Below are 9,385 nucleotides of genomic sequence, written 5' to 3' on the forward strand. Positions count from 1 at the left end.
GGTATCTTATCGTGCAAGAATTTATAAAGAGAGCAGAATATATCAGGACACTTCTGAGATGCCAATCTGGTGGCGTAAGATGACTCAATTTGAAATTCTAGAATTTGAAATTCTAGTTAGACCTCCATCTCTAATAAAATTAAATATATGGGGAGATCAGCCCTGGGATTTCTTTGGAAGGAAGGATGTCAAAGCTGAAACTCCAGTACTTTGGCCACCTCATGTGAAGAGTTGACTCATTGGAAAAGACTCTGATGATGGGAGGGATTGAGGGCAAGAAGAGAAGGGGACGACAGAGGATGAGATGGCTGGATGGCATCACTGACTCGATGGATGTGTCTCAGTGAATTTCGGGAGTTGGTGATGGACAGGGAGGCCCGGCGTGCTGTGATTCATGGGGTCGCAAAGAGTCGGACACGACTGAGCGACTGATCTGATCTGATATTTTATGTGAATGTGGAAGATAATCAAAGAAGTCAACCTAAAGAAGTAAAAAAGGAATAACCCATATTAGAAGATAATATAAAAAAGAATATATACATATGTATAACTGAATAAACCTGAAATGAATATAGCATTGTAAATCAACTATATTTCGATAAAATTTTTGTTAAAAGAAGTGGGAAATGTGTGGGGCTTAATTTTTGATCCAGTGACCAGTCCCTTTATCATTGGAACACCCTACCTATTGAGCAAAATATTTTTGACAGTATCTTGTTTATAAACATTTATTCTTTACCCAGGTCCTTTAACTTTTTCTAAGGTTTGTGAGTATTTCTTAATGAAGTTAATACACTGTTGCCTGGTGAGCCTTGTAACTAAAAGTGACAAACAGCTGGCCAGTATGGAGGGCAGGGTTGTGTTGATGAAACAAAATTAAGTTTCAGATCCATGTGGAATGAACCTTACCCCTGGGCTCACTGGGATCACACTCAGAACCTAACAGTCACTAGGTCCAATTGCAAAATAGAGAATGAAGACATGGGGAAATGTCTGCAGTTTAAAAGTCAAGAAACCACAATACTTAAATCATTTTATGCCGAAAATACCACAATGGTCATCTACACTGCCAAAGCCACTGGTTAACCGCTCGAGTTTACCTTCTCATTCTGCACCTCAATACACATAACAGCAGGAGCCCTGCAGTTTCTGTATAGGGTGTAGGGTTTTGAAAAGTGGGAGAACTTCCTTGGGTGGTTTCCACACCCAGTGCTCCGGCTCCCCCAGGTTACCCTACAACCCACCCACCCACATATACATTCATGCTCCGACTCTTTTGACAGTTATGCACAACTTATGTGGGGAAATAGCAATTTAAAATATAAAAAGGAAACAGCACTGACCAATGTGTACTGGATTAATTCGAGGACAGAAGAGGGACCTGACCTAGCACAGCTACTTCTCAGGACTTAATCTTTATCGCCTCTTTATAAATACTCCCAGTGAGTAATTACTTCACACACACAGACACACTCACACACAACGTGACTTAAATTGAGTTTCTATGCTGATAACTTCCAATCTATTATATATTTCTCGCCCAGAATATCTAACTGTTCATTTGGCTCTCTATACCCACAAGCATGAAGGATATAAAGTTAATACGACCCAAGTATTCCCCGTGCTTTTTCAACACAGATGCACAGTCACACGGGGCTTCCCAGGTGGCTGGCTCAGTGGTAAAGAATCCGCTTGCCAACGCAGGAGCTGCAGGAGACTTAGGTTCGATCTCTGGGTCGGAAAGGTTCCTTAGAGGAGGAAATGGCAATCCACTCCAGTATTCTTGTCTGGAAAATTCCATGGGCAAAGGAGTCTGGCGGGCTACAGTCTATGGGGTCTCAAAGAGCCTAACATGATTGAGCAACTGAGCATCATGCATGCCTGCACAGAAGCATCTAGAGAACAATTAGGAGCTACCAGAACTACATAAACCAAATTTGGCAGGGAAAGAAAAGCAGAAACTTAGAAACATGTGGCCTAGGGATTTACAAACTTGTTTTTGCCAAAAAAATCCTTTGTTCAAATAAAATCTTCCTTGCACACCCACAATGTGAAATCAAGAATAGCCCACCTGGTCAGGTTGCAGAACAGACCACTGAAAGGAACTCTAAATGAACACTGGACTCTTGGACACACTCTACTGTCTGTCCCCATGCCCTGGCATGGCCCCTGAGGCTCCTTGAAACTCCCAGAAATCTGAAAACCTAGTTCAAAAAACTACTGGTCAAGATCCATGACAATGCTATTTTTAACACAAAAATGAACAGTTGAAGCACAATTTGGGAAAGCTAATTGGTAACTGTGGGTCAGAGTTTCTATGAGTATTAATAGATACATACTACAATACAGAAAATAAATAACCAAAAAGGACCTACAGTATAGCACAGGGAACTATACTCAATATTTTATAATAACCTATAAGGGAAAGGAATTTAAAAAAGAATGTGTATTTTTATACATATGTGTGTGTGTGTGTGTGTATATATATATATATATATATCAAACAGAATCACTTTGCTGGTTCAGCAACACAACACAGTAAATCAACTATACTTCAATTTTTAAAAAATTAAATAAATAATTAAATAAAAGAACAAATGTCATTAAATCTAAAGTCGATTCTAAGTAGTGAGCCAGATCGGTCTTTTACAGGTCCTACATCAACCACTTCACCACATTTTCTCAAAGACAGTAAATTGCAATGACAAGGAAAAAACTAACATTAGTCATATTTTGTCTAAGTCACACAAGGCCAGGTTTAAGCTGCTTCTTTCTTACATAAAGTCCTATATTTTCAAAATCAATTTGGTACAATTAAATGCAAAGTATCCAGAGGCAAATCTGAGCATTAGGATGAACAACTCGATCAACTTAAAGAAACACATAAAAACGAGAACATATCTGTAAATCATTACAGAGGAAACACATTGTTGGAGAGGAAAACCCCTACTTGCTGTCCTCAAGAAATAGACCTTTATGACATTACAGTTACCAAAACATGACATAAGTAAAGCTGCCGACTGGTTGGTTGACTGTCATGATATCAGTTTGGTTGCTTTGGCTCTTTTGACACTGTAAGCTCAGTGAATCTCAGAGGGGAAAAATCAGGGGAAATTCACTCAACCATTAGGAAAGCTTCTCATATACTGAGTGGACCCTGTATAGAGAAATTACCAAACAAAAAAAAAAAAAGAGGAGGAAAAAATGATCACATTTAATTTTGTCTTCAGATATGATAGAACGAGCCTCTAACAACCATTTGTTTCAGTAACATTTATTTTGAAAAAGCATAAAATGATTAAGTATTATGTAGATTGGTGGTTCTCAACCCTGGCTGCACATGAGATTCACCTGAGCTTTAAAAATCCGTGATATCCTGGATCTATCCTAGTTCTACTGAGTCAGAATTTCTGAGGCTGGCCCTTGGCACCAGTGTTTTCTTTTCCTTCCTCAGGTGATTGTAATGTGTCACCAGGCTTCAGAGCCATCAGTATAGTCTTGAATTGACTGATCAACTCAGTTGTCAAACATCAATCTGAACAAATCATTCTGTTGTGATAGCAGTGATGCCTGTGCGTTGGGGTCCCCCTGTTCATGATAAGTTAATAATGATGGGAAAGGGTGCTTGGGGCTTCCCTGGTGGCTCAGACAGTAAAGAATCTGCCTGCAATGCAGGAGACCTGGGTTTGATCCCTAGGTCAGAAAGATCTTTGGAGAAAGAAATAGCAACCCACTCCAGTATTCTTGCTTGGAAAGTCCCATGGACAGAGGAGTCTGGCAGGCTACAGTCCATGGGGTCGCAAAGAGTCAGATATGCCTGAGTGACTAACACACACATGCAAGGTTGTCTGGTCAACTCATATCTGACTAAAAAGGCTCTCTTTTCCTTTAAAGCAGATCTAACCTTGCCGTGAGTGTGGTTTGGGGATTTAGGGGGTGGTTCTTTTGCTGGCTTCTTCATGAGCTGTGAATGTCATTGTTTTGATATAGGTTCGGCTTCCCTAGGGCTCAGACTGTAAATAATCTGCCTTCAATGCAAGAGATTGGAGTTCAGCCCTGAGCTGGGAAGGTCCTCTGGAGGAGGGAATGGCTACCCATCCCAGTATTTTTGCCTGGAGAATTCCAGGGACAGAGGAGCCTGGCAGGCTACAGTCCACGGAGTCGCAGAGAGTCAGACACAATTGAGTGACTAACACTCACTAACACTTAGAGAACTGAAATTGCTATTTCAATAAATACAACTGGTTTTGGTAGATAAATACGAGTCCACTTCTATGGAAGATATTTCATCAAATAAAAAAAGAATTATAAAATAAGCAATTATGGCCTTAATCTATAAGATGTTAAACCACAAGATGTGAAATGTGCTCAAAATATTTTGAAAAATTATAAAGTCTACAAGTGTTTACTGATGGGTAAAGTTAAGATTTTATGTTGCTACTTTGTTTACATGTATATCCAGGAAGCCATAAGACAGTTTGGGGAAAAACAGGTTGTGATTTCTATGGTGATTTAGTAGATTGAAAATTAGGTTCCGGCCTCCTCTGCAAGCATAAGGGACTAATATGACATCCATAAGAGAACCTCATAAACATGGAATTTCCCTCTAGAGCCAAAGAGATGAATTATTTTCAAGATACACAGGGGTACCCTAAGAAGTTGGAACATTATAAGAGCTCATAATTGAAGCAATCAGAAGTCAGTAAAAGCAGGGAGTCAAAAAGTTGATACATCATGTTTCAAACATATTTCAATTTCAGTCACATAAATAAAGGGGAAACCATTCACTAATTGTTGCATGTCCCCTGATGATTTCAGTTCTGTGTTGCCTTTCTTGGTTACACCATGGCCAGGTTTCTTCCTTCCATGTCTTAAATGCATTTGTACCTTAAAAGGCACTTGTGAAAAAACCTGAGGGTAAAAATCCCTCTAGTTTTTTTTTTTTTTACTAAAGTTTTCTAATCTTTTATAAAAGCAAACTATTCCATACCTGCGGAGCAGCAGTTTGCTGATTTTTAAAAAATTTAGCCTCCTAAAGTATATTAAAAAAAAGTATATAATTCAGATGTTGTAAAACCAACACCACTAATTCCAGAATCCAGCCATCACCCCAAAAATAAATCTTGTACCTATTACCATTCACTCTCAATTCCTGCTACCCTATACCCTGGCAACCACAAATGTACATTTCGTCTCTGTATATTTACCTACTGTGGATATCTCATACAAGTGGAATCACAATTTGTGGTCTTTTGTATCTGCCTTCTTTCACTCATCATAATGTGTTCATGGTTCATTGAGGTGGTAGCCATTTATATTGTTTTTTAATATGGCTTATTTTTACAAATCTCTGTGGCAATCAAGTTTTCACAGAAATAGCATTCCTTTTTGGCACTCCCATTATATCAGTTTATTTAATATTTAATTAAATCACAAAATTACAGTAGCAAGTATTATTAAAATAAACAAGACTGTGACCAAACACCACTGTAGGCGTGAACCTGAGCTGATAAAAGCAAAGTACACCAGTTTATTATGATGGCAGTTATTTGCCACAGTGGCCTCTGCGTTCTGAGCAACAACGGGTTCCTTTTTCAGAGGGAAAGGAGAGCAACAGTTAACACCATCAGGTGCATTAGTGTTGATGGTACTCCATTACCTAGGGTGAAGCGGTGTGTATGTAGAGGTGTAGAGGTGATCTGTGTCTATTAGACAACACAACGTATCTTCAACTATCCCAAAAGGAAGTCTTCCGCACGTCTAAGTCTTCAGAAGAAGCAAAGATGGGCTCCCATTGAGATAGGTATACCCTGCTCCCTCAATAAAAACTTTACCATCCTACTTATCTTTTAAGGATCAGCTCAAACATGTCCTCCTAAGCCTCGACTCCTCATAGTGCCTACCTGCTCTCTCGCCTTCCTTTTAATTTCTAAAACAGTTATCTATCTCTTATGGTTGTTATAACCGGTATTCTGTTGCTAGTTGTTTTATTCTCTAAGTTGTGTCTGATTCTTTTGTGACTCCATGGGCTGTAGCCCACCAGGCTCCTCTGTGCATGGGATTTCCCAGGCAAAAATACTGGAGTAGGTTGCCATGCATTCCTCCAGGGAATCTTCCTGACCCAGGGATCAAACCTGAGTCTCCTACACTGGCAGAGGATTCTTTACCACCAAGACATCAGGGAAGCCATATAGCTAGTTACACAATATCTTTTCTTACATATGAGACCATAGACTGCTTCAGAGGCAAGTAGTATGTTTTTATATCCCCTACAGCCACCGGTACAGGAAACGAGGGATGCAGGACATAATCTTTGAACAAATCTGTAATAAGAAGTTCAATAAATATTTGTAAAGTAAATAATGAATACATTGATTAAATAATTAATTAAAGGTGTGTAACTTCTTACCTGCCTACAGAGCAACACATCTCTTTCTTCAATGTACGTGGGGTGGTGGGGGGTAGGTAAGAATCTGACGGGGGCATAGTGGTAGGCAAAGGAGAAAATCAACTGCCCCTGGGTACCTAGCAGCTGTCAGGCGTCATGACTCTCCTCCAAGTGTTTAACAGAGATCACTTTCAAACAGGACATTGTTAGATAATGACACTTTCTGATGCCCTTTGATGCAGAACAGATTAAAAACAGAGACAAAAATCTTTGTACTCAAAACTGCCCAATGTCTTCAAGTGTGGATTTAGTTTCTCTAAATTAAATTATCATACAACTTGAATGGGTTTTTAGAAATCGTACAAAAAGAGACTCAGAAGAACATCGTTTCCAAATTGGCGATATTTAAAAGCAAAGCCATTGGTTAGGTAAGGAATGCATAAACAACCCCCAAAGCTGTATTGAATACTTTTTTTTGGCTATATATGCCCGAAAAACTGCCAACTTCATTTTGATAAGCCTTTGTTAAAAACAACAAACATGCCTGAGCTTGCAAACCATGCCATTCTGAAGAAAAAGCAATTGAGAAGATGAGGAAATGCTTAAAACGGCAACGTCTGATTAAAAAGAAAAACCTCTGTGGTAACAGGTTTAGCAATAAGTCACAACACTGTGCTGCCTATTAACATGGAGGGGAGCAGGCGACAACGCAAACAGAAAATCAAAGCACAACACTTACCTTCATAAATAAATAAGAAGCTACATCTTAAAACTAATACAATTATAGTCCACAACACTGACATCAGGGCACCAACATCATTGAGAAAACGAATCCTCTCATGCTTCATTAAGTTTAATGTCACCACAGTGATGTCCTTGCACTAAAGGAAGTGTCATTTCAGGGACTCTGAATGAACACACATAAAGTAACCAAGTGTGGGAATTTCCAGTCATGTAGAGTTCACGTACATCAGTTCATAAAAGTCAAAGTAACTTTACCTGAATTTGTTTCTGTATTTATTTTCACACTGATTATAAAATCAGCAGAATTATGGGATTGGAAGGTAGATAATTTGGAATATTTGTGTTCATTTCCCTATGGTAAAGAATCTGCCTGCCAATGCAGGAGAAGTGAGTTCGATACCTGGGTTGGGAAGATTCCCTGGAAAAGGAAATGGCAACCCACTCCAGTATTCTTGCCTGGAGATATCTGCCTGTTTTAGTCAAAACTGAAATTCTCTTCCATCTGCCAAACAATCCTGGAAAAATTCTAATAAATAAATTGTAACCTAAGGTTCATAAGACCAAAGTTCTTTGTTTTATTCACTGACATACCTTGAGTGACCATAACATCACTGGGCACATAGTAGGCACTCAATAAATACCTATTAAAGTAAACTGAAAAACATAAAAAATGTGTAATGTAACGCGGAAATGCTAAATGTGTGTGTTCAGTCACTAAGTCGTGTTGACTTTTTCAGACTCCAAGGACTGTAGCCCACCAGGCTCCTCTAGCCATGAGATTTCCCAGGTAAGAATACTGGAGTGGGTTGCCATTTCCTCTGCCAGTATCCTCCCAATCCAGGAATCAACCCAAGTCTCCTGCACTGGCAGGCAGATTCTTTACCACTAAGCCATCTGGGGAGCCCCAAATGCTAAATAAGTCTCTTTAAAAATTCCTTTCTCTGAGCACTGTTATAGGTCATCATGTTAATCACAACACACAAACTGTCCTCATATAAGCCACTTTTCCCAAGCCAGCTCCAAAGTCACAAATCACACTCTGAATTCTAACCAATGATCAGCACAGGAAGGTAAGAACCCAAAGAGACTCCAAAGACAGATGAGGATACATTTTATCCATCTGTAGTTTTGATTACTTTTCTTCTCCTGGTGGTTTACCTGTAATGTACCTGCATATTCATCTTCATATTATTATTTAAATACATGCATTTAAGATGTATTATTTAGAATTAAGGGTTTGTATTTTTTAAAATTATCCTAAAAGGCGGTTTGATAGACCTCTCAACTATTTCAGAATCCCACCAGTTTAAAAACAAAAAGATGAAAAAAAAAAAAAAAGATGGACAAAAAATAATAACAGGAAAATGACATGATCAGATGACTCTAATCATTAATTTTGTTCTAAATGCCTGAAAGTAATATGGTTTGAAAACTGAACTGAGTTGGAAGGAGAGGGCCTGGATTCTGGTACTGCCTCAGTCACCAATGAACTTAACCAATCCTTGGCAACAGGAATCTGAGCTTCCCAGGCTGTCTGGTGAAGAGTCTGACCAGACGATCTCTAAAAACCTGAACAATTTTCAAGATCCTGTGATTATAAGTGACCAAATCCAGTCATTTAATTACTACTTCTGGGAGGGTCAGACACCATTTGCCTAGTTTGACATGAGGTTTATGGCGAGGCAGTTGATTTTAAAAGCTAGTGATCTCCAAACACCTGATGAGTGTTTCTAAATATGGAGGGTCTGAAGACTCTGCTTCTGGGTTAAGCTGACTGCAGCCACCAGAGTGCCCAACTCTCAGCAAAGAAAAGGTAAGTTAAACTAATTAGAGTCCCTCCAGAATGGAAGGATTGAACCAGTGCCCTAGTAGGTCCCAGCTGACTTATTACAAAAAAAAAAAATTTTACCAAGAGATTCAGAATGAATGCTGAGTGGTGAAAGCCAAAGGCTAACCAAATAGCCTCAGGACTTACTGGAACCCTGCTCTCAAATTTTGCTTCAAGCACTTTTCCCTGAGTCTGCACTACTGGTATCACTGATTTTGAGGACAAGAAGCAACTAAGAAATTAAGCCAATGGAAATTAAGTAAACATTATCACCTGAGGGAAGGGAAGATCCGAAATAAATAAGATACGTTAGGTACAGAATCCAGAAGGAACCTTGCGCGATCTCTCCTGCACGAGAAGTCGGCATTTGGAAATCACAGGAGGTGAGGATCAAAGCCGCTCCCTGTCCAGCCACCTGCCCAGAA

The 9,385-nt window shown here is 39.3% G+C and overlaps 1 protein-coding gene and 1 long non-coding RNA gene across 10 annotated transcripts in view; one reads left to right on the forward strand and one right to left on the reverse strand.

The window, feature by feature from the left end:
• The window catches only part of SLC16A12 (solute carrier family 16, member 12), a 100,297-nt gene that overhangs the window by 90,483 nt on the left and 429 nt on the right, over positions 1-9,385 (reverse strand). The window lies entirely within an intron of this gene.
• Positions 8,989-9,385, forward strand: part of LOC104987530 — an 11,976-nt gene continuing 11,579 nt past the window's right edge. The window contains exon 1 of one of the 2 annotated variants that reach the window (XR_825135.1): positions 8,989-9,343. This is a non-coding gene — a long non-coding RNA (uncharacterized LOC104987530). The remainder of the gene's footprint in view (positions 9,344-9,385) is intronic. The other variant, XR_825134.1, reaches the window with a different exon arrangement.

Source organism: Bison bison, unplaced genomic scaffold, assembly GCF_000754665.1.
Source record: "Bison bison bison isolate TAMUID 2011002044 unplaced genomic scaffold, Bison_UMD1.0 scf7180017864097, whole genome shotgun sequence".
Taxonomy (NCBI): domain Eukaryota; kingdom Metazoa; phylum Chordata; class Mammalia; order Artiodactyla; family Bovidae; genus Bison; species Bison bison.